Here is a 26,102-nt window from a genome sequence, read left to right on the forward strand (position 1 = left end):
TTTGGATACCGGAAGCCCTTATCATATTTGCAATTCGATGCAGGGTCTGCAGGTCAGTAGGAGATTTGATGAAGGCGAGAGGTTCCTGAAGTTGGAGATGGAAGCAAAATTTCAGTTCTAGCATTAGGAATCATGAACCTTATAATCAATTCTCGAAATATAATTCTGAGTGAATGTCACTATTGTCCAAGCTTTTTATTAAATTTTATTTCTATAGGCCTTTTGGCCATGAATGGTTATCAATTTTTAATAAAAAGAAATATTTGCAATATCATTTTGAATAGTGTTACAATGTTTATTGGACAACTTTATAATGAAATTTACTTTCTATCATAACCTGTTAATGTGGTTCAAACCTCCGGTAAATATCCTAGAATAGATAATGTGTCAGAAGTCTACCTTTGGCACTGTAGGCTAGGTCATATCAATAAGAACAGAATAAACAGGTTGGCTCAAGAAGAAATTCTTGAAGTAGGTGATTAAGAATCACTTTCAATCTGTGAGTCCTGTCTTCTTGGTAAAATGATCAAATCACCTTTACTGAAAAAGGTGAGTGAGCCAGTGAACTCTTGGGTCTGGTACATTCTGATGTATGTGGACCCATGAGCTCAAGTACAAGAGGTGGATATTTCTACTTTATAACCTTCACAGACGACCTATCGAGGTATGGGTATGTCTATTTAATGAAGCATAAGTCGGAGTCGTTTGAAATGTTCAAACTATTCTGAAATGAGGTAGAAAAATAAACTGAAAGTGTATTAAAACTCTTCGATCTGATCGAGGAGGTGAATATCTTTCTAATGAGTTTCTGACATATCTTGGAGAGAATGGGATTCTCTCTCAATGGACTCCTCTTGGAACACCACAGCATAATGATGTATCTGAAAGGAGGAATCAGACCTTGTTGGACATGGTTCGATCCATGATGGAGTTTGCTGGTCTGCCGATCTCCCTCTCGAGATATGTGCTCGAATCGGCTTGTTACCTTCTAAATAGAGTTTCGAGTAAGTCTGTAACCAAAATGCCATATGAGATATAGATAGGATGTAAGCCAGTACTCTCGCACCTTAGGGTTTGGGGGTGTCCGGCTTATGTTAAATGTTTAATTACGGACAAGCTAGGACCTAGGTCCGACAAGTGTAATTTTATAGGATACCCAAAAGAGACCAAAAGATATTATTTCTATCTGGCTGATGAGCAAAAGGTGTTTGTCAGACTTAAGCAATCTTTTTGGAAAAAGAGTTCCTTGATGAAGGGACTGTTGCCTCTAAGGTCGAACTTCATGAAGTTCGACAGGTGAAAAAATTGAAACAAGTTGCTGAACCTGAACCGGATTTGATTAGATCAGATCTGGAGCCCATTGTTCAAGCACCCTTAAGGTGATCTGGTAGAGTATCACGTCAATCGGACAGATACTATGGTTTCTTGGTCTAGGACGACGATCTGATTTATGTCACAAATTGACATAAAAAGTATCAATTAATATCTAAATTATCTAACTTTATTAAGAAATTGATACTTGTTATTATATTTTGTAGAAGAAGAGATCATCAATAGAAAGAACAAGGAAAGAGGATTCCAACGGCATAAATTTTATGCAAAACGGAGTTAAATTGACCCAGGAATTGAAGAATGAAGAAAGAAGACTCAATTGGGTCAAACCCGAATCAAATCAGATCAAAATTGATCAAAAATCAACTGATTTGGTGATCTGGTTAGCCGCCTGTCCACAGCAACAGGCGCATGGACCATGGACCCATCGGTGCACCATAAACCCCCCTAACAACCCTCTAAAACCTCTTAGTCCCACATCTAAAGTTTTGAAAACCTTATAACACCCAAATGCCTATAAAAAGCCCCCAAAGGCCCTTGTTTTATGTATTCTTCCTTCCGATCAAGCTTGTAACCCTAGATAGTGGAGTTTTTAGCTCTCTTCTCAAGCTTTGAGCTTTGAGGTTTTTGTAATAAATTTTTTTTTTATATAAAATCTATTTTTATGCAATTTCATCTCTTTACATTATGCAATTTTTTTTCTTGCAATTAGGATAGTTTAATTTATGCAATTTAAATTTTATGCAATTAGATTAGTTTAAATTATGTAGTTTAAATTTATGCAATTAGGATAGTTTAATTTATGAAATTAGGGTAGTTTATTTTTCTGTATTTAAATTTTGCATGTAGATTTAGATCATGTCTAGCTAAGCACCCTTCTAGGTTTGCGATGAAGCTAGATCATGAGTAGGGATTTTACATAGGGTTCTTTCTTTTTCTTAGGGTTTCTTTTTCTTCCTCTTTTGCCAAAAATTTTTGATAAACTACAGTTGGGTCAGAGTCCCTTCATAGTTCATGCTTGATTCAGTGCATAGGAGGAGAAAATCCTAAGGGATCCTAGTTACTACTCCCCTGTAAAGAATCTTGATGGGTTATCGTTGGCCTTAGTCCTTCATAATCTATGCTTGGGAAAGACAAGAGGAGTAGTCGTTAGGATCAATAAGAAAAATTCTAGGTAGAATTCCCTAATCTAGATCTAGTGGATTCAAAAACTCTAGATCCTTAGTCTTATTGTCTTTAGCAAACAACTTTCGACTTTTGATTTTCGTTAAAGCTCGCTTGAGCATAGATTTGAAAATCATTTTTAAACCAAGTCTCTGTGGGATCGACCCGTACTCGCTGGTCGTGCTACTCTGCACACCGTGCGCTTGCATTTTATTTACAAATTTTAAGATTTGCACATCAAGTTTTTGGCGCCGTTGCCGGGGATTTGGCGTTTTAAATTGTTTTCAAATATTTGTTCTTCGTGCTTTATAACTCTCTTTCTTTTTCCTTTAGGTTTCTATATTTAGTTGGTGATTGCTGGAAAACTCAGGTATGCTTCTAATTTCTCTTTTATTATTTTTAGTTAATTACTTTTCCTTTGGACCTAATCATTTGAATTTACTTAATCATAAAAAAATATATATATATAAAACAAAACAAAAGATATTTCATAATCGTGAAGTAAAATATCAAAATTAAAAAAAAAAATTTAAATTAAAATCTTTTACATTCTTGGTCATCTTGTTTATTTGCATTTGCATTTTCATAATTAATCTAAGGGCATCAACCCATTAACAAGATAAGGTGGGGATTTCATTACCCTTCCTTAGCCCAAAAACCATTTCCATCATATTGCATTACCTAGACCTTTAATCTTAAAATCAATTAGACGTCAACCTTAAGGAATTCGAGCTCAATAGGACAAGGAACCCTAAGAGTTCTACCAAGTTTGAGTTGTTTGATTAGTTGGTGTCTAGGCAAGTCCCTGAGGGTGGTTTGTTAAATTGGTTCAGTTGCTAGCCTGGCCAACTCGTTTGGTGTCTAGAAAGGCAACGATGAGTGAACCTCCCACCTCTTATACTTACCTGGCTAACTAGTTGATCAATCTCCACTTGGAAGGCTTGAAGGGTCATCTTGGAACAAGTTAGGAGCTGTCTAGATTTAGGTTAACCCTAGGATAGATTGAGTTTAATTTATTGTTTCACTTGTTTGAAAAAAAAAAAAATTGTATAAACATCGAGAACCGTACACCTCATGTGTGGAGAAGAGTGTCGGGTCGTCTAGTTAGAATTGAGTCAATTCCTGTTGTTCCAATGGCTGAACCAATCCAACCCATGACCCTTAAGGATTTGTGTTATCCAGTTGGCTCCATCCAACCATCTTGTATCAGGTTGCCACAACCCACAGCTAACAATTTTGAAATCAAACCTCAAATCATAAATATGCTTTCAAAATTCACAGGATTACAGGATGCTTATATATTTATTAGAGAATTTGAGGAGGTATGTGCAACCATGAAACTGCAATTAACAGAGGATGAGGTCAAACTTAGATTAATCAACTTTGCCCTTAAGGACAATGCTAAGAAGTGGCTTTATAGTCTGCCAAACTATTCTATCACTACCTGGGAGGGCTTTGTGAGAATATTTTTAAAAAAGTATTTTCCCCATCATAAAACAGCTAGGATTAGGAATGAAATAAATCAATTTTACCAACTAGCTGGTGAATCATTTTGGAAGTACTTTGATCGTTTCAAGAATCTTTTGACCCAATGCCCACACCATGGAATAGAAACTTGGAGACTATGCCAGATCATCTATGAGGGGTTAGATTCAAACTCAAGAACCATGCTAGAGTCTATGTGCCAAGGCCAATTTATGGACAAAGAAACTACTGAAGCTTGGCAATTCTTAGAAGACCTAGTCGAAAAAATTTACAGTGGGAAACAACTAGGGAACCTGATAAAGCTACACCTTCAAGAGGAGGAATGCATCAAATTCAACCAACCCTAGCATCAGAGGCCAAGATTGCAACCTTAACACGTAGATTGGAAGCCTTAGAATTACAGAGACCAGCCAATGTAAATCAAATATCTGCACCCATGTGTAAAGGGTGCAATGCACCAGACCATGTCTTAGAAGAATGTTCCTACTCGAATGAGTGTGCACAGGTGAATGCCACCTATCAAGGACCATTGAACAATCCTTATGCACCCACATATAACCCAGGTTGGAGGAATCACCCGAATTTCTCATGGTCCCAGAATCCTAATGTAGGTAATCCAAATTTCAATCAGCAAAATCTAAGGTCCAACCCAGTGATGAACAACCCGCCAGGCTTCCATGATAATGACAAGAAAATTACCTCTTTAGAGAAAAGCCTAGAAGCCATGATGAAAACACATACCAGCTTTATGCAAACCACGGGTCAACTCATAAATAATAACACCCAAGCTATAGCCCGTCTGGAAATGCAAGTAAGTCAGCTGGCTTCGACCATTAGTGAACGAGAACATGGTAGGTTACCTAGCCAACCTGAGCCAAATCCTAGGAACCAAAATGGTCCACGACCCCAACAAGGAAACCAAGTTAATGGTGTAAATGCCATTCATACCTTAAGATCAGAAAAACAAATAGACAATAAGGTAGTTGCACTTGATGATATAGATGACTCATCTGCCGAGTCACCTTCTAAAACTACTACTTTCAACCTCAAGCACCAGAAACTGAAAATTCACCTAGTCCAGTACTTAAAAGTCCTAGAGCTCCTTTTCCAAACAGACTGAAATCCAATAAATCTGAATATTTAGACAAAATTTTAGAGGTATTTAAACAAGTCCAAGTTAATATTCCTCTTTTAGATATAATCCATCAGGTTCCAACTTATGCCAAATTTTTAAAAGATCTCTGCACTAGGAAAAGGACCACTAATGTACCAAAGAAAGCATTTTTGGCTGCAAGTGTCAGTTCATACCTATCTAGCCATGTGCCAATTAAATATAAGGACCCTGGAGCTCCAACAATTTCTTGTGTTATTGGAGAAACCAATATAAAAAAGGCCTTGCTAGATCTAGGAGCTAGTGTGAATATCCTTCCATATTCGGTGTATGAACAACTAGGATTAGAAAAACTTCAACCTACTGGGATCACATTACAGTTAGCCGATAGATCTCTCAGGATCCCTAAGGGAATGGTCGAGGATGTTCTGATAAAGGTTGAAAATTTTATTTTCCCTGTAGATTTTATTGTTTTAGAGATGAGCCAGTTGCGAATCCTAAAGGACATATACCTATCATTTTAGGAAGACCATTCTTAGCTATGGCCAATGCTGAAATCAATTGTCGAAATGGTCTAATGAAGTTATCCTTTGGGAATATGACCATTGAGCTTAATGTTTTTAACTTAGAACAGAATCCTCTTCTCATGCTGATGTCAATGTAGTCCAAGATGGTATTTATGAATCCATTGACATTAGTGATGATGAAGTCGACCTAGAGTCTAACCCCTGGTTAATCCATGAGTCTGAGGATGTCAATGAAATACTTAAAGAAAATCAGATTAATCAGAATCGACACTTCCTACTGAACCAATCATTGAGATGGTGAACTCATCACCTAAACCATCGATAGAGGAAGCACCCATTTTAGAACTGAAGCCCCTCCCAGAACATCTCAAGTATGCATATCTAGGACCCAAAAAAACTTTGCCTGTAATTATTGCATCAGACCTAGATCCCAAGCAAGAGGAGGAGTTATTGTCAGTTCTAAAAGCAAATCAAGAGGCAATAGGTTGGACCATAGCAGATATCAAAGGAATAAGCCCTTATATAGTTCAACATAGAATATACTTAGAGGAAGAGGCTAAACCAATAAGAGAAGCCCAAAGAAGGCTTAATCCAGTTATGAAGGATGTAGTTAAAAAGGAGATTCTGAAACTCCTAGATAGTGGAATAATTTATCCTATTTCTGATAGCTCTTGGGTAAGCCCAGTTCAAGTAGTACCCAAGAAATCTGGGGTAACAGTGGTCCAAAATGATGCAAACGAACTTATCCCAACTAGGACCCAAACGGGATGGAGGGTCTGTATAGACTATAGAAAGTTGAATGCTGCGATAAGGAAAGATCACTTTCCTTTGCCATTTATTGATCAAATATTGGAAAGACTAGCCGGACAAGAGTTTTACTATTTTCTTGATGGATACTCCGGTTACAACCAGATCCCCATAGCCGCTGAAGATCAAGAAAAGACTACATTCACCTGTCCATTTGGTACTTTTGCCTATAGACGAATGCCCTTTGGACTATGTAATGCACCGGCAACCTTCCAGAGATGCATGATCAGCATGTTTTCAGATATGATAGAACGATTTCTAGAAATTTTTATGGATGACTTTTCTGTTTTTGGCCTAACCTTCTCCGAGTGTCTGAATCACCTGCAATTAGTTCTAGAACGATGTAAGGAGAAGCACCTAGTTCTCAACTGGGAAAAATGTCAGTTTATGATCAAACAGGGAATAGTTCTTGGCCATGTCATTTCTAAAAAGGGGATTGAAGTGGACAAGGCCAAAATAGATCTAATTGCAAGTCTTCCACCACCTAAATCTGTGAAAGAAATACGTTCATTTTTAGGTCATGCTGGATTCTATAGAAGGTTTATTGCCAACTTTAGCAAAGTAGCACATCCACTGACTAATCTTTTGGCAAAGGATACCAAATTTGAATTTACTCATGAGTGCTTGGAATCCTTTGAATTTCTAAAAAATGCACTTGTATCAGCTCCAATCATTCATCCTCCTGTCTGGTCTGAACCATTTGAATTAATGTGTGATGCATCCGATCATGTTGTGGGTGCAATCTTAGGTCAACGAATAAATAAGCTGCCTAGAGTGATATATTATGCAAGTAAAACCTTAAATGATGCGCAGCTTAACTACACCACAACTGAGAAGGAGTTCCTTGCCGTTGTCTTTGCTTTAGAAAAATTTAGATCTTATTTGGTTGGGACCCACACCATTGTTTACACCGATCACTCAGCCATTAGACATCTCCTAGTAAAGAAGGATGCCAAGGCACGCTTAATCAGATGGATTTTGCTCCTTCAAGAATTTGACCTAGAAATTAGGGACAAGAAAGGCACTGAGAACGTTGTAGCAGATCATTTGTCCCGAATTCCAGTCGCACCATCTAGTGAACCACCCATCAATGAATCTTTCCCAGATGAGCAACTCATGTCTGTGTCTACTGAACCTTGGTTTGCTGATATTGTAAATTATTTAGCCATAGGTAAGATACCTTCTCATTGGACTAAGCAGGATAAATATAAATTCTTTGCCCAAGTGAAGTATTTCATTTGGGATGATCCTTATCTTTTTAAACAATGTCCTGATCAAATTATTAGAAGGTGTATCCCAGATAACGAAGTCATGAATATTTTATCTTTTTGTCATGATCAAGCATGTGGGGGTCACTTCGTGTCTAAGAAAACTGCTGCTAAGGTTCTCCAATGTGGTTTTTATTGGCCCAATTTGTTTAAGGATGCTCATGAATATTGTAAAAGTTGTGCTCAATGTCAGAAAATGGGTCGAATCACCAAGCGACACATGATGCCACTCAACCCAATCTTGGTAGTTGATGTTTTTGATGTTTGGGGGATCGATTTCATGGGACCATTTCCAAATTCCTTTGGAAATGAATATATTCTAGTAGCAGTTGATTATGTTTCAAAGTTGGTAGAAGCAATTGCATGTAGAACACCCGATAGCAAAATGGTCATTAAGTTTCTTAAAGAAAATATTCTCTCCCGTTTCGGTATTCCTAGGGCAATCATTAGTGATCGAGGAATCCATTTTTGTAACCGACCTTTTGCAACATTGATGAAAAAGTATAATGTCACCCACAAATTAGCCACACCATATTATCCTCAAACTAGTGGGCAAGTTGAAGTGTCAAACCGATAAATCAAACAGATCCTGAAAAAACTGTTAGTGCCAATAGAAAGGATTGGTCTTTGAAATTAATTGATGCACTTTGGGCATACCGAACCGCTTTCAAGACCAATCTAGGAATGTCTCCTTATAGGATTGTGTTTGGTAAACCATGTCACTTGCCTATTGAGATAGAACACAAAGCCATGTGGGCCATCAAACAACTAAATACAAATTTGAACGACGCTGGAAACCATAGGAAGCTTCAATTGAATGAATTAGAAGAACTTAGAAATGAAGCCTATGAAAATGCAAGGATATACAAGGAACGAACCAAAGCATTTCATGATCAATCAATTATAAGAAAAACTTTCAATATCGGACAAAAGGTGCTCTTATATAACTCTAGATTACATCTGTTTCCAGGAAAGCTTAGGTCTAGATGGACAGGACCATTTTTAGTAAAGGAAGTCTTTTCACACGGAGCTGTTGAGATTGAAAACCCAAGTAATGGTGTTATCTTTAAAGTTAATGGTCAACGATTAAAACCATTCTTGGAATTACCTGTCAAGACTGTTGAAGATGCCATGGTTCTTTATGAACCAACTTATTCTGATTAAGTTGCTTCGAGGTTTGGTCTGGCTGAAGACATAAAACTTAGCGCTTCGGGAGGCAACCCAGCTTATTTAATTTCTAATGCTTTCTTTGTTTTCAGTTTGCTTAGGATAAATAAATTAGATAAACTCCATTGGGGACAATGTCGGTCAAGTTGAGGGGAGAGCTTGAACAAAATCAGGTGTTATCATTTCCTTTTCCTTCCACTATGAGTTATTTCTTGCATTTAATATATTATGTAAAAAAATAAAAATAAAAAATATATATATTTATATATGAAATAAATTAATCTATAAAAGAAATAAGAGTAAGTTAGAAAGTATTTGCTAATGTAGTGAGTCACGGAGAAGATTAGCTGGTTAGACTCTTGGTGGCTTAGGTCATTTAAAGACTATTAGCACTTCCAATTGCACATGCACACTAACAAGGTAAAATAGGTGTTAATTGTAAGGCCAATTAAGGATTTGAGTATTATTTAAATTAGATAATTTTCTCTACACCCCAATTGAAGAATTTGAATTTAAGGAAAGAGCTACCTGCCTGAAATAAAATGCAAAACACAGAGTAAATATGGATTGCCCTAAGCCTAGTAACCGGGTCTCTTCACCTAAGTCAAGTGTTGAGATTCGCATCAAACGGTGGTGGGAAGACCAGGATGCTCAGCAAAAAAAAAAAAAAAAAAAAAAAAAACAGTGTGAAAGCTACCTTAGTTCTTTGTTTAATCTGGGGTGTATAGAAAATTAATCGAACTAAGTTATGAAAAATGATACAATTGGTCTGTACAAGTTAATACTGAAATACTAAGTTAGTTATCACTCACACAAGTGCTATAAAACTTTAAGTGTACTCTAAGAAAGCTTCTAAGTAGACTGACTACCGATTCTAATTCGAAGCTCATTACTTAGTAATACTAGAAAACTTCTTGAATTTTGATCTTAAATTAATTTGCAAAGGAAGGATCTTTTTGGAATATGATCTTATTTTGGTACATTGCTAAGGGACTAGCAATGATTAAGTTGGGGGGTGTGATTTATGTCACAAATTGACATAAAAAGTATCAATTAATATCTAAATTATCTAACTTTATTAAGAAATTAATACTTATTATTATATTTTGTAGAAGAAGAGATCATCAATAGAAAGAACAAGGAAAGAGGATTCCAACGGCATAAATTTTATGCAAAACGGAGTTAAATTGACCCAGGAATTGAAGAATGAAGAAAGAAGACTCAATTGGGTCAAACCCGAATCAAATCAGATCAAAATTGGTCAAAAATCAACTAATTTGGTGATCTGGTTAGCCGCCTGGTCCACAGCAACAGGCGCATGGACCATGGACCCATCGGCGCACCATAAATCCCCCTAACAACCCTCTAAAACCTCTTAGTCCCACATCTAAAGTTTTGAAAACCTTATAACCCCCAAATGCCTATAAAAAGCCCCCAAAGGCCCTTGTTTTATGTATTCTTCCTTCCGATCAAGCTTGTAACCCTAGATAGTGGAGTTTTTAGCTCTCTTCTCAAGCCTCGAGCTTTGAGGTTTTTGTAATAATTTTTTTTTTATATAAAATCTTATTTTTATGCAATTTCATCTCTTTACATTATGCAATTTCTTTTTCTTGCAATAGGATAGTTTAATTTATGCAATTTAAATTTTATGCAATTAGATTAGTTTAAATTATGCAGTTTAAATTTATGCAATTAGGATAGTTTAATTTATGAAATTAGGGTAGTTTATTTTTCTGCATTTAAATTTTGCATGTAGATTTAGATCATGTCTAGCTAAGCATCCCTTCTAGGGTTTGCGATGAAGCTAGATCATGAGTAGGGATTTTACATAGGGTTCTTTCTTTTTCTTAGGGTTTCTTTTTCTTCCTCTTTTGCCAAGAATTTTTGATGAACTACAGTTGGGTCAGAGTCCCTTCATAGTTCATGCTTGATTCAGTGCATAGGAGGAGAAAACCCTAAGGGATCCTAGTTACTACTCCCCTGTAAAGAATCTTGATGGGTTATCGTTGGGCCTTAGTCCCTTCATAATCTATGCTTGAGAAAGACAAGAGGAGTAGTCGTTAGGATCAATAAGAAAAATTCTAGGTAGAATTTCCTAATCTAGATCTAGTGGATTCAAAAACTCTAGATCCTTAGTCTTATTGTCTTTAGCAAACAACTTTCGACTTTTGATTTTTGTTAAAGCTCGCTTGAGCATAGATTTGAAAATCATTTTTAAACCAAGTCTCTGTGGGATCGACCCGTACTCGCTGGTCGTGCTACTCTGCACACCGTGCGCTTGCGGTTTTATTTACAAATTTTAAGATTTGCACATCACGATCCTATCAAACTTGATGAAAACGATGAGGATCCGATCACCTACATGGATGCAATGCAGAGACCCGACTCTGAGAAATGGCTAGAGGCCATGAAATTCGAAATGGAGTCCATGAAGGTCAATGATGTGTGGACATTGGTTGACCCACCTGAAGGAGTAAAATCCATAGGGTGTAAGTGGGTCTTCAAGAGGAAGAGGGGTGCAGACGGAAAGGTGAAACCTATAAAGCCGTCTGGTTGCCAAGGGATATTATCAACGTTATGGTATAGACTATGACGAGATATTTTCTCCTGTGGCAATGCTCAAATCCATTCGGATTATGCTTGCGATAGCTGCCCATCTGGATTATGAAATCTGATAGATGGATGTGAAGACAGCTTTCCTAAACGGAGAGCTGGATGAAGAGGTGTATATGATACAACCTGAAGGATTCACATCCACAGATGAGTCTAAGGTGTGCAGACTATAGAGGTCCATTTATGGACTTAAGCAGGCATCTCAGAGTTGGAACATACATTTTGATAGGATGATTAAGACATATGGCTTCGTTAAGAACGGAGAAGAGTCTGCATTTATAAGTGGGCTAATGGTCCAGTAGTAGTATTTCTTGTATTGTATGTGGATGACATTCTCTTAATGGAGAATGATATCCCTGTATTATAGGGAATAAAGATTTGGCTGTCGTCACAGTTCTCCATGAAGGATCTGGGAGAAGCTTCCTACATCCTAGGGATGAGGATCTATAGGGATAGATCTAAAAGATTGCTTGGTTTATCCCAGTCTACGTACATAGATACTATGCTCAAGAGGTTCAGCATGGAGAATTCAAGAAAGGCTATCTACTGATAGGCCATGGAATTTCTCTCTCTCAAGAGGGATTGTTCGACAACACCTCAAGAGAGAGAGCTATGGGTAGGATTCTATATGCTTGGCAATGGGATCTATCATATACGCCATGACATGTACACGACCAGATGTGGCATACTCACTAGGGTAGTGAGTAGATAACAATCTGATCCAGGAGAGAATCACTGGAAGGTTGTTAAAACCATCCTGAAGTATTTAAGAAATACTAAGGACCAATGGCTTGTTTATGGTGAATTAGACTTGAGACTTATAGGGTTTACAGACTCTAGTTTCCAGTCTGATCATGATGACAGTAAAAGTGTGTCGGGATTTATTTTTACCCTTTATCTTGGGGCTATCTGCTGGAAGAGTTCCAAGCAGCACACAGTGGCTGATTCAGTTTGCGAGGCAGAGTATGTCACTTTTGGGGAAAATCAGTGCAAGAGTAAAATAGTAATTTTAAAATTTTCAAAATTATATTTTACAGTAGAAATTATTAATTAATCTAATTAATTAATAAGAATTTACCTACACTAGGATCTAAATATGATATATAGCATGCATGCATTTAAATTTGAAATTCGAATTTGAACAGTAAACACTTTACTGTAATGTGTTCAGAACACAATATCTTTGTGCGGGTAGTAGATCATCGCAATCTGATCACTGTCGGAGAGTCTGATCATCGTGATGCAGCCACATAGCGTATCTAGCCTCTGTGGATCATCCACACGAAGCTCTCGGTCTGATCGACTCCTCACGAGTGCTAGCTCGTTGTAGAGCTCTTTCGACGGCCGATGCTGATCAAACTCTTTCAATCGATGTCTGTCGATTTTTTGAATACTTCAGATCATCAGCAGACATGCTTGAGAGGATGTTGAAGATCTTCTGAAAATTTGGTGGGCTTACGACCTTCGTTGCTCACTTTCTCACTTCCCGAACTCCAGGCTGAAACCTTGAAGAACTCACTGAAATCCTACGCACACTTTTTCTTTTTTTTCTTTCTTTTTCTCTCGAAAGGATATAGACCTTCACCTTGCACACAAGGATTCCTCATGCCTAGATTTTTTCTCCAAAAATTTTCTTCTTTTTCATGCCCCACTCTACTCCTTTTAAAATAACAACCAAGGTCTTATCCACGTGAGAGGATAAAGATGAGTAATTGCACATTTGAATTCAAATCAAATTTTGAATTTAAATGGAAACTAATTTATCCCTATCCACTAAGGGCATGAGAAGAGGAGGGCGTGGCTTAATTTGTGCGTGAGTGATTTCATGAGAAATATTTTCTCATGTAATAAATGGGGTGCTAAAAGAGGATAAGGTCAAGGCGCTAAGATTGGTTGCTCATTCAAATTCAAAATTTGAATGACCAACCAATCATCCTTATCCACTCATTTAGCATATTAAAGTAGGGCATGAGGAGGGCTTTGCATGAGGAAAAATTCATGAGAACTTTCTTCTCGTGAATTCAAATGGGCGCAGTGGAAGTGAGGTGGCGCAGGGAGATTGGGTCAAGGTGGTTTCATTATTTAAACTAACCTAATTGAACCAAATAAGTTAGTCCAATTAGACTAATTTAAATCCAACTTAATTAGGCTTAAAAAAATTTTAATCAAATCAAAAATTGATTAAGCCCAACCCCTGATCAAATCAGAGACCAAACCATCTCGACGATTAAGTCAACTCTTAACCTAATCGGGTCAAACCCAACTGAATCCAATTCAATTGGACTTGATCCAAAAATAATTACTCAATCAAATTGAGTTAATTAGTGATCAAATCATAATTAAATCTCTCATAAATATTGAGTCCAAATCTGATGGATAATCGGACATCAGAATTCATCGATATGTAACCCTGATCGAAGAGTCCCAAACCAGTGAGACTCTTGACCCCGATATCCAAAATGTGTGAGACTCATGATCAGAGAATCCTGATTCTCGATCACAGAGTCCAGACATGTAGACTCATAGTCCATGAGCATTAGGACTCTTCATCAGCCATCAGATCAGATAGGAACCTCTAATGTGTGTGACGCCGCAGGTTCGAACCTAAGCCGGTAGCACAGGAACCAATTCCTGTACTAATCGAAGTGACCATCTAGCAATGGTACCCGATGATCGGATAGGTCGAATAGTTACAATCGCAACACTCAGAACCTACGTGAATATGGTTACTGTATAATTCATCCTTTTGACCTCTGTGTTTAGGACGACTCAGGGTTAAACTGTCAACCCTGATTAGATCATCCAAATCATGCTCAACTCAAACAGTCCTGTGACTCCTCACAAAGACTACCCTGGCTAAGGTTTTGCTAAATTGAAATACGACTGTACACAGCTCCTAAACTAGAGTGGTCAATCCCATCTTGACACACGCACCAACAAGTCAACTACTTGACTACACCCAGCAGCCTTCCGTTACTGAATTAGAAATTCAGGTAGTCCAGTACCTAAGTGCAGTGAGTTGCTTACAAGTCACCGTGGCGGTCTCATGTCGGAGGACATTTATACCCATATTCCATCGGAGCAAATCTTGACAGCAGAAATAGCTCCGGAGTCGGTCACGTTCAGTGCAGATGTACCCTTACATCTCACCTATATGCCATACCAGTGTCTCCATACTCATTGGTTAAGAGGACAACCAACCTATATGGCACACAATGACCTGTACTTGATAAACATTGTCATCCTTGGTAACAACGTATCATTAGGTCGCGAACAGATTTAAGGACTAAACGATAAATCCTCCTTTGTCGAGTCTAAATAGTCCTAAGGACTTCACTATAACATAAGAGTTCATTAGAAGATGAAATATTTTATGATGAAAAATATCAAAATAATTTTTATTAATTCATAATTCATGTACATATACAAAAATGAGCACAACTATCAACAGGCTGACGATTGGCTTTGGGACACTATTTCCAACAATCTCTCACTTGGCCTAAAGCCAATTGGTGCAGTATCTAATACCCATCTTGGACTTGTAGTCGTCGAACTCCTTCATCGCAATGGCTTTAGTGAATAGGTCGGTCAGGTTCTCCTTTCCATCGATCTTCTGAAGGTCGACGTCACTTCGCTCCATAATTTTTCGGATGAGATGGTAGCGACGCAGAATATGCTTCGTCCACTGGTGTGCCTTCGGTTCCTTTGCCTGAGCAATGACTCCAGAGCTATCACAGTAGAGCAGAACTGGACCAACAAGGGAGGGTGCTACTCCGATCTCGGTGATAAATTTTCTCAGCCACACTACTTCTTTGGCAGCATCTGATGCAGCGACATACTCTGCCTTGCAAATTGAATCAGCCACTGTGTGTTGCTTGGAACTCTTCCAGCAGATAGCCCCATCATTAAGGGTAAAAATAAATTCTGACACACTTTTGCTGTCATCGTGATCAGATTGAAAACTAGAGTCTGTAAACCCTATAAGTCTCAAGTCTGATTCACCATAAACAAGCCACTGGTCCTTAGTATTTCTTAAATACTTTAGGATGGTTTTAACAACCTTCCAGTGATTCTCCCCTGGATCAGATTGGTATCTACTCACTACCCCTAGTGAGTATGCCACATCTGGTCGTGTACATGTCATGGCATACATGATAGATCCCACTGTTGAAGCATATGAAATTCTACTCATACGCTCTCTCTCTTGAGGTGTTGTCGGACAATCCCTCTTCGAGAGAAAAATTTCATGGCCTATCGATAGATAGCCTTTCTTGAATTTTTCATGCTGAACCTCTTCAGCATAGTATCTATGTACGTAGATTGGAATAAACTAAGCAATCTTTTAGATCTATCCTTATAGATCCTCATCCCTAGGATGTAGGAAGCTTCTCCCAAATCCTTCATGGAGAACTGTGACAACAGCCAAATCTTTATTCCCTATAATGCAGGGACATCATTCCCGATTAAGAGAATGTCATCCACATATAATACAAAAAATACCACTACTGGACCATTAGCCCACTTATAAATGCAGGGCTCTTTTCCGTTCTTAATGAAGCCATACGTCTTGATTGTCCTATCATAATGTATGTTCCAACTCCGGATGCCTGCTTAAGTCCATAAATGGACCTCTGTAGTCTGCACACCTTAGACTCATCAGTGGATGTGAATCCTTCAGGTTGTATCATATACACCTCTTCATTCAGCTCTCCATTTAGGAAAGCTATCTTCACATCCATCTGCCAGATTTTATAGTCCAGATAGGCAGCTATCGCAAGCATAATCTGAATGGATTTGAGCATTGCCACAGGAGAAAATGTCTCGTCATAGTCTATACCATAACATTGACGATATCCCTTAGCAATCAGATGGACTTTATAGGTTTTCACCTTTCCGTCTATGCCCCTCTTCCTCTTGAAGACCCACTTACACCCTATGGATTTTACTCCTTCGGGTGGGTCAACCAATGTCCACACATCATTGACCTTCATGGACTCCATTTCGGATTTCATGGCCTCTAGCCATTTCTCAGAGTCGGATCTCTGCATTGCATCTATGTAGGTGATCGGATCCTCATCATTTTCATCAAGTTCGATAGGATCGTCATCCCGAATCAAGAAACTATAGTATCTATCCGGTTGATGGGTACTCTACCAGATCGCCTTATGGGTGCTTGAACAATGGGCTTCGAATTTGATCTAATCAAATCTGGTTCAGGTTCAGCAAAATTGTGTCGGTTTTTCCACCTGTCGAACTTCGTCAAGTTCGACCTTAGAGGCAACAGTCCCTTCACCAAGGAACTTCTTTTTCAAAAAGATTGCCTTAAGGCTGACAAACACCTTTTGCTCATCAGTCATGTAGAAATAATACCCTTTGGTCTCTTTTGGGTATCCTATAAAATTACACTTGTCAGACCTAGGTCCTAGCTTATCCGTAATTAAACGTTTAACATAAGCCAGACACCCCCAAACCCTAAGGTGTGAGAGTACTGACTTACGTCCTATCCATATCTCATATGGTGTTTTGGTTACAGACATACTCGAAACTCTATTTAGAAGGTAACAAACCGATTCGAGCGCATATCCCCAGAGGGAGATCGGAAGACCAGCAAACCCCATCATGGATCGAACCATGTCCAACAAGGTCCGATTCCTCCTTTCAGATACACCATTATGCTGTGGTATTCCAAAAAGAGTCCATTGAGAGAGAATTCCATTCTCCCAAAGATATGTCAGAAACTCATTGGAAAGGTATTCACCTCCTCGATCAGATCGAAGAGTTTTAATACACTTTCCAGTTTATTTTTCTACCTCATTTCGAAATAGTTTGAACATTTCAAACGACTCCGACTTATGCTTCATTAAATAGACATACCCATACCTCGATAGGTCATCTGTGAAGGTTATGAAGTAGAAATATCCACCTCTTGCACTTGAGCTCATGGGTCCACATACATCAGACTGTACCAGACCCAAGAGTTCACTGGCTCGCTCACCTTTTCTAGTAAAAGGTGACTTGGTCATTTTATCAAGAAGACAGGACTCACAGGTTGGAAGTGATTCACAATCACCTAATTCAAGAATTCCTTCTTGAGCCAACCTGTTTATCCTGTTCTTATTGATATGACCTAGCCTACAGTGCCAAAGGTTGACTTCTGATATATTATCTATTCTAGGGTGTTTACCGAAGGTTTGAACCACATTAACAGGTTGTGATAGAAAGTAAATTTCATTATTAAGTTGTCCAACAAACATTGTAACACTATTCAAAATGATATTGCAAACGTTTTTTTTTATTAAAAATTGATAATTGTACATAGGCAAAAGACCTACAGAAATAATATTTAATGAAAAGCTTGGACAATAGTGACATTCACTCAGAATTATATTTCGAGAATTGATTACAAGGTTCATGATTCCTAATGCTAGAACTGAAACTTTGCTTCCATCTCTAACGTTCAGGAACCTCTCACCTTCATCAAATCTCCTACTGACCTGCAGACCCTTCATCGAATTGTAAATATGATAAGGACTTCCGGTATCCAATACCCAGGCAGTAGTATCACAAATGAAAAAGTTGCAAGATGTTATCATATAAGTACCTTGCTTCTTCTTTGGCCTGTTCGGGTCCAGTGAGGCAATGTATAGAGGACAGTTCCTCTTTCAGTGCCCCTGCTTCTTGCAAAAGAAGCACTCCGCCTGGCTCTGGTCGGGCTTACGCTTCTTGGTCTGACCCTGTGCAGACGTCCCAGCATGCAGCTGCACCTTCTTATTCTTCTTCTTCTTGTTCTTCTTCCCTTTCTTAAAGGGTCGATGACCAGAAGAAGACTCTCCCACAACATTCACCGACTTCTTATGAAGCTGGTGATTCTTCTTAAAGTTCTGCAGCAACCCCAACAAGTCGTGGTAGTTCACTGCAGGCTTTGTCATTCGAAAATGAGTAAGAAAGGGAAGGAAGGACTTGGGTAGAGAATTAAGGATCGCATCCTTACCGAGCTGCTCATGCAGAGAAAAACCCAGTTTACTTAGGCACTCAATCATTTCGATCATGTACAGTACATGATCAGTGACTGAGGCTCCATCCCTCATCCGAGCATTGAAAATGGCACAACTTGTTTTGTGCCTTTCAACATCGTCAGGCGTGCCAAAGAGTCGTTCAACATTTGAAGCATCTCCTGTGGCTGGGCGTTCTCAAACCTGCGGCTGAACTCATCATTCATTGCCGCCAGCATTATGCACCGGTTGGTGGTGCGATCGTTGAGCCACTTCTGGTAAGTGTCTCGGACCGTCCCTCTAACGTTCAGGGCTGGCTCCTCAGGTGCCGGATCCGTTACTACAAAAGGATCCACTCATGCTCAAGGATGATTTTTAATTTTTGATACCAGCTATCAAAATTAGGTCCATGAGCTTGTCATTATCTAATAATGATCGGAGCGACAGGGTAGTGGCCATAGCTGCATAAAGGAAAACCAGACCTATATTAGTACATAAATTATTAATACTAAAGATTTGGACTTTAGTCTAAAGTTTCTCTCAGTATTTTTACGAATTGGTAGCCTCAACCTTCAATTCGAGGAATTACTTTAATTCCTTAGTGGGTACTAGAATCCACACAGACTACACACGAGCCCAACTTTGGTTGGTCAACCCATGTGCATCTATAGGTAGGTTCATAACCAGTTGTTTCTCTAAACAACTTCTAGTAATTAATTTTGCCCCAGAACCTAATCAGTAGGCTTTGGCCTCCACTGAAAAAATTGTTTATTTCCAACCATTAACATGATTTGATTTGGTGAATCGACTAATAATTGATCAAGCCTGACTTTGGTCGGCCAACCTAACCACCATCAGAAAGACTCAAATCAAATTATCATACTACGAATGATAATTCCATTAGTCAATAAGCACCAGGCCTTTGGGCCTCCAATGATTATTAAACTAATGGATTCATTATCACTCACTTAATGGGAGGCTATGACTTAGTTATCAATATAACTTAATCATTTTTAAGACCTAATAATTTTTGAGGATTGTATTAAAGAATAGATGAGAAGATAAATTACCAGTCAATTTTAATCCTCCCACTGACTTCACCACGTCAGATTAAAAAGAATTTAATTAAAGCTGGCATTAGGAGCACCTAAATCAGTCAAACTGATTTACCTAATGACATGGATGAGCCCTAATCATCAAGTGATCTAATCAAAACCTAATTCACCAGGTTGGCCAGGTAAGTGAGATCAGTGGTGGGGATAAGCCGTTAACTCGTCAGAGATCGAATCACTGTGAGTAGCTCCCGCTTAAAAACCACTGGTCAAACTGCCAAACTTACCTTAGACACCAACCGGTTCATTAGTTTTAATTTGATCAACTTAGTAAATAGGGTTCCATCATATAGCCATGAATTAAGTCCATCTTGGTCTAGTTAAAGACGTGGACCCATTCAACTACAACTATTGGAGTTGAGTCTAGAGTATCCTTGACCTAATCTAATTTAACTTTTGATTAGATTTGATCAATTACTCTAATTTAGTTCATTTCTTTAAGCTAACCTTATGTCTAACCCAATTATGGACCTAATCCATCTAACCCATTGACCCACAAGTTTATGCAATTGTCTTAGGTCTTAATTCACAATTCTAAACCTACTAGACAATATTTAATTCTTTTAATTAAGTATTTGGGCTGATGGGTCAGGGTTTGGCATTTCGAAAATAATTTTCAAATTTGAAAGATTTTATTTTCTGTTCACCAAATATGTTGACTCATTACACAAATATATCAGCACATTTCATAAATAGCAATCCTATTGCTAATTAGATAACAAAAAATAACTCAATCAAAATAAATCATGAATATTCTTTTCGCTGCTTCATCTGCATGGGATATAATTACATCGGCACCCTACCGCCATAGGAGACCCCATCGAATGGAAAGAGAGGGCCTTTAAACCCTACTTTTCTCCTATAATCGGATGGCCATGGCAACCAACCTAATTCGATTACTTGCTACTTGGATCAAGTATATCTAAATATACCAATTTCAGAATTTAAATTTTAAATTTTAAATTTTAAATTTTAAATTTCAAACAAATTTCAAATTTAAATTTCAAATTTTAAATTTTTGAATTTTGAATTTAAATTTTAAAATTCAAATTTTAAATTTTGAATTTCAAATTTTTGAATTTTGAATTTCGAACAACTTTCAAAATTCAAATTTTAAGTTTTGAATTTCAAATTTTAAATTTCAAATTTAAACTTTTAGATTACAACTTAATCTATGCATGCAAATATATATATCATATCTAAGAACCTGCTCTGATACCATTTTTGAGAAAAATCAGTGCAGGGGTAAAATGATAATTTTAAAATTTTTTCAAAATCACTATTTTACAGTGAAAATTATTAATTAATCTAATTAATTAATAAGAATTTATCCTATACTAAGATCTAAATATGATATATAGCATGCATGCATTTAAATTTAAATTTGAATTTGAACAGTAAACACTTTACTGTAATGTGTTCAGAACACAATACCTTTGTGCGGATAGTAGATCGTCATAATCTGATCGCCATCAAAGAGTCTGATCATTGTGATACAGCCACACAGTATGTCTAGCCTCTGCGGATCGTCCACACGAAGCTCTCGATCTGATCGACTCCTCACGAGTGCTAGCTCGTTGTAGAGCCCTTTTGACGGCCGATGCTGATCGAACTCCTTCGATTGATGTTTGTCGATTTTTTAGATACTCTGGGTCATCAATAAACATGCTTGAGAGGATGTTGAAGATCTTCCTAAATTTGGTGGGCTCACGACATTCGTAGCTCACCTTCTCACTTCCCAAACTCCAGGTTGAAACCCTGAAGAACTCACTGAAACCCTGTGCACACTTTTTCTTTTTTTTCTTTCTTTTTCTCTCAGAAGGATATAGACCTTCACCTTACACACAAGGATTCCTCATGCCTAGATTTTCTCTCCAAAAATTTTCTTCTTTTTCACGCCCCACTCTACTCCTCCTTTTAAAACAACAACCAAGGTCTTATCCATGTGAGAGGATAAAGATGAGTAATTGCACATTTGAATTCAAATCAAATTTTGAATTCAAATGGAAACTAATTTATCCCTATCCACTAAGGATGTGAGAAAAGGAGGGCGTGGCTTAATTTGTGCATGAGTGATTTCATGAGAAACATTTTCTCGTGTAATAAATGAGATGCTAAAAGAGGATAAGGTCAAGGCGCTAAGATTGGTTGCTCATTCAAATTCAAAATTTGAATGGCCAACCAATCATCCTTATCCACTCATTTGGTGCATTAAAGTAGGGTGTGAGGAGGGCTTTGCATGAGGAAAAATTCATGAGAACTTTCTTCTCGTGAATTCAAATGGGCACAGTGGAAGTGAGGTGGCGCAGGGAGAATGGGTCAAGGTGGTTTCATTATTTAAACCAACCTAATTGAACCAAATAAGTTAGGCCCAATTAGAATAATTTAAATCCAATTTAATTAGGCTTAATTAGGCTCAATAAAATTTAATCAAATTAGAAATTGATTAAGCCCAACCCCTGATCAAATCAGGGACCAAACCATCTCGACGATTAGGTCAACTCTTAACCTAATCAGGTCAAACCCAACTGAATCCAATTTAATTGGACTTGATCCAAAAATAATTAATCAATCAAATTGAGTTAATTAGTGATCAAATCACTAATTAAACCTCTCATAAATATTGAGTCCAAATCTGATAGATAATCGGGCATCAGAATTCATCGATATGTAACCCTGATCGAAGAGTCCCAAACCAGTGGGACTCTTGACCCCGATATCCAAAATGTGTGAGACTCGTGATCAGAGAATCCTGATTCTCGATCATGGAGTCCCAAACACGTAGGACTCATAGTCCACGAGTATTAGGACTCTTCATCAGCCATCAGATTAGATAGGAACCTCTAATGTGTGTGACCCCGTAGGTTCGAACCTAAGCGGTAGCACAGGAACCAATTCCTGTACTAATCGAAGTGACCATCTAGCAATGTTACCCGATGATCGGATAGGTCAAATAGTCACAATCGCAACACTCAGAACCTACATGAATATGGTTACTGTATAATTCATCCTTTTGACCTCTGTGTTTAGGATGACTCAGGGTTAAACTGTCAACCCTGATTAGATCATCCGAATCGTGCTCAACTCAAACAGTCCTGTGACTCCTCACAAAGACTACCCTGGCCAAGGTTTTGCTAAATTGAAACACGACTGTACACAGCTCCTAAACTGAAGTGGTCAATCCCATCTTGACACACGCACCGACAAGTCAAGTACTTGACTACACCCAGCAGCCTTCCGTCACTAAATTAGAAATTCAGGTAGTCCAGTGCCTAAGTGCAGTGAGTTGCTTGCAAGTCACCATGGTGGTCTCAGGTCGGAGGGACATTTATACCCATATTCCATCGGAGCAATCTTGACAGCAGAAATAGGTTCGAAGTCGATCACATTCAGTGCAGATGTACCCTTACATCTCACATGTATGCCATACCAGTGTCTCCACACTCATTGGTTAAGAGGACAACCAACCTATATGGCACACAACGACCTATACTTGATAAACATTGTCATCCTTGGTAACAACGTATCATTTGGTCGTGAACAGATTTAAGGACTAAACGATAAATCCTCCTTTGTTGAGTCTAAATAGTCCTAAGGACTTCACCACAACATAGGAGTTCATTAGAAGATGAAATATTTTATGATGAAAAATATCAAAATAATTTTTATTAATTCATAATTCATGTACATATACAAAAATGAGCACAACCGTCAACAGGTTGACGATTGACTTTGGGACACTATTCCCAACAATCGCTGCATCAGATGCTGCCAAAGAAGCAGTGTGGCTGAGGATGTTCATCACCGAGCTCGGAGTAGCACCCTCCCTTGTTGGTCCAATTCTGCTCTACCATGACAGCTCTGGAGCCATTGCTCAGGCGAAGGAACCGAAGGCACACCAGCAGACGAAGCATATTCTGCGCCGCTACCATCTCATCCGAGAAATTATGGATCGAGGTGATGTCGACCTTCAGAAGATCGACGGAAAGGAGAATCTGACCGACCCATTCACCAAAGCCATTGCGGTGAAGGAGTTCGATGACTACAAGTCGAAGATGGGTATTAGATACTGCACCGATTGGCTTTAGACCAAGTAAGAGATTGTTGGAAATAGTATCCCAAAGTCAATCGTCAGCCTGTTGACGGTTGTGTCCATTTTTATATATATACATGAATTATGAATTATAAAAATTATTTTGATATTTTTCATCATAAAATGTTTCATCTTCTAATGAACTCCTATGTTGTGGTAAAGTCCTTAGGACTATTTAGACTCGACAAAGGAGGATTTATCATTTAGTCCTTAAATCTGTTCGTGACCAAATGATACGTTGTTACCAAGGACGACAATTTATCAAGCATAGGTCGTTGTGTGCCATATAGGTTGGTTGTCCTCTTAACCAATGAGTGTGGAGACACTGGTATGGCATACAGGTGAGATGTAAGGGTACATCTGCACTGAACGTGACCGACTCCGGAGCTATTTCTGCTGTCAAAATTTGCTCCGATGGAATATGGATATAAATGTCCCTCCGACCTGAGACCGCCACGGTGACTTGCAAGCAACTCACTGCACTTAGGCACTGGACTACCTGAATTTCTAATTCAGTGATGGAAGGCTGCTGGGTGTAGTCAAGTACTTGACTTGTCGGTGCATGTGTCAAGATGGGATTGACCACTCTAGTTTAGGAGCTGTGTACAGTCGTATTTTAATTTAGCAAAACTTGGCCAGGGCAGTCTTTGTGAGGAGTCACAGGACTGTTTGAGTTGAGCACGATTCGGATGATTTAATCAGGGTGGACAGTTTAACCCTGAGTCATCCTAAATACAAAGGTCAAAAGGATGAATTATACAGTAACCATATTCACGTAGGTTTTGAGTATTACGATTGTGACTATTCGACCTATCCGATCATCAGGTACCATTGCTAGATGGTCACTTCGATAAGTACAGGAATTTGTTCCTGTGCTACCGGCTTAGGTTCGAACCTGCGGGGTCACACATATTAGAGGTTCCTATCTGATCTGATAGCTGGTGAAGAGTTCTTCATGTCTGAGATTCTGTGATCGAGAATCAGGATTCTCTGATCACGAATTCCACACATTTTGGATACCGAGGTCAAGAGTCCCACTGGTTTAGGACTCTTTGATCAGGGTTACATATCGATGAATTCTGATGCCCGATTACCCATCGGATTTAGACTCAATATTTATGAGAGGTTTAATTAGTGATTTGATCACTAATTAACTCAATTTGATTGAGTAATTATTTTTGGATCAAGTCCAATTGAATTGGATTCAGTTGGGTTTGACCTGATTAGGTTAAGAGTTGACCTAATCGTCGAGATGGTTTGGTCCCTGATTTGATCAGGGGTTGGCTTAATCAATTCCTGATTTGATTAGGATTTTATTAAGCCTAATTAAGCTTAATTAAGTTGGGTTTAAATTAGTCTAATTGGGCCTAACTTATTTGGTTCAATTAGGTTGGTTTAAATAATGAAACCACCTTGACCCATTCTCCCTACGCCACCTCACTTTCACTGCGCCCTTTTGAATTCATGAAAAGGAAGTTCTCATAAATTTTTCCTCACACAAAGCCCTCCTCATGCCCTACTTTAATGCACCAAATGAGTGGATAAGGATGATTAGTTGGCCATTCAAATTCAAAACAAAGTTTGAATTTGAATGAGCAACCAATCTTAGCGCCTTGACCTTATCCTTTTTTAACGCCCCATTTATTATACGAGAAAATATTTCTCATGAAATCAATCACATACAAATTAAGCCACACCCTCCTCTTCTCATGCCCTTAGTGGATAGGGATAAATTGATTTCTATTTGAATTCAAAATTTGATTTGAATTCAAATATGCAATTACTCATCTTTATCCTCTCACATGGATAAGACGTTTGACATTATTTTAAAAGGATGAAAAGAGTGGGGCATGTGCAAGAAAATTTTTGAAGAGAAAATCTGGGCGTGAGGAATCCTTGTGTGCAAGGTGAAGGTCTATATCCTTCTGAGAAAAAAGAAAGAAAAGAAAGAAAAAGTATGCGCAGGGTTTCAGTGAGTTCTTCAGTGTTTCAGCCTAGAGTTCGGGAAGTGAGAAGGTGAGCTACGAGTGTCGTGAGCCCACCAAATTTTAGAAAGATCTTCAACATCCTCTCAAGCATGTTTGCTGATGATTCAAAGCATCCAAAGAATCGACAGACATCAATCAAAGGAGTTCGATCAGCATCGGCCGTCGAAAGGGCTCTACAACGAGCTAGCACTCGTGTGAAGTCGATCATACCAGGAGCTTCATATGGACGATCCGCAGAGGCCAGACATGCTGTGTGGCTGCATCACGATGATCAACTCTCCCGATGGTGATCAGATTGCGGCATCTACTACCCGCACAAAGTATTGTATTCTGAACACATTACAGTAAAGTGTTTACTGTTCAAATTTGAATTTCAAATTTAAATGCATGCATGCTATATATCATATTTAGATCTTAGTATAGGATAAATTTATATTAATTAA

At 38.3% G+C, this 26,102-nt stretch overlaps 1 non-coding gene across 1 annotated transcript; it reads right to left on the reverse strand.

Annotated features, from left to right (window-relative positions):
- Positions 1–3,998: 3,998 nt before the first annotated feature.
- On the reverse strand, positions 3,999–4,105 carry LOC140851824 (small nucleolar RNA R71). Its single transcript, XR_012134581.1, has one exon. It is a non-coding gene; the product is annotated as a small nucleolar RNA R71 (small nucleolar RNA).
- Between the last annotated feature and the right edge of the window lie 21,997 nt (positions 4,106–26,102).

Source organism: Elaeis guineensis, chromosome 9 (genome assembly GCF_000442705.2).
Source record: "Elaeis guineensis isolate ETL-2024a chromosome 9, EG11, whole genome shotgun sequence".
In the NCBI taxonomy this organism is placed as follows: domain Eukaryota; kingdom Viridiplantae; phylum Streptophyta; class Magnoliopsida; order Arecales; family Arecaceae; genus Elaeis; species Elaeis guineensis.